The following is a 925-nucleotide window of genomic DNA, read 5'->3' on the forward strand; positions in this document are numbered from 1 at the left end:
GCGCCGCGCGCGCCCCGTAGCAACGGCCCCGCCCAGCGGGGGGCGGGCCCGGCCGCGAGGGGCCGCCATGGCGGCTTCGGGGGGGGCGTCGGTGGGCTCCTCACGGCGGTAAAACAAGCCCTTGCCGTGAAAGCCGCTCCCTCTGAGCACAGCCGGCCCCGTCAGGGTGCTCGCGGCGTTAGGGAAGCTCAGCTCCTTCCCGCGCTGTTACATCGGTTACTCTGGGCGGGCTTGGTGCTTGGTGCCTGTTGCAGTGCGCAACCGCCGGAGTCCTCTGCCCGGCTCCTGCTCTCGGGATCGGGTGGGTCCAGAGCCTGGTGGAGAAGATCCCTGGGTCTCAGCCAGTGGAATAACACACACTTGTGCTCTCTAAGGCTATGATCCCGGGCTGGGCTCTTCCAATAAATGGCTCAGCTGGTGGCAGATGAGCTGCCTCTGCTGGGGTCTGTGGGTGTTCGAATAGGGTCTCACCTCGGCGTTGTGCAAAGAGCAGAGGACAACTGGGAAGGGTTGTTCTTCCAACGGTTTAATACCAACTCAACTAAAATCTTTTTATTCCAACTCTGTTCGGCTCTATTTAGTAACAACGCTTTTAATTAGAAATTATCGGCTGCCTGCCGGCTCTCTGCGATCTCCGGGATGTGCCAGATCTCCGGGATGTGCCAAGTCTGGGGCCCACGTGCAGGGTTGGGGCTGCAGATGCTGGGAGGTGCTTCAGCCCATCCCTTGGTCAGTGCAGTCCTCACGGGTGAAAGACTCCTGTGTGAAGCCCAGCCCTGCTTGCCCTCACTGCCCAGGCTGACTGTCTGGGCCTCTGAAGGGTCTTCCATCCGGGGCTCTCCGTTTGAGGGCAGCTCTCCTCCTGCACCTTTCCACCAGCCAAGGATGTGCTCTGTTGAAGCAGGGGTTATAGTAGTAGAGGATC

Source organism: Lepidothrix coronata, unplaced genomic scaffold (assembly GCF_001604755.1).
Source record: "Lepidothrix coronata isolate B3197 unplaced genomic scaffold, Lepidothrix_coronata-1.0 Scaffold78, whole genome shotgun sequence".
NCBI classification, from domain to species: Eukaryota; Metazoa; Chordata; class Aves; order Passeriformes; family Pipridae; genus Lepidothrix; species Lepidothrix coronata.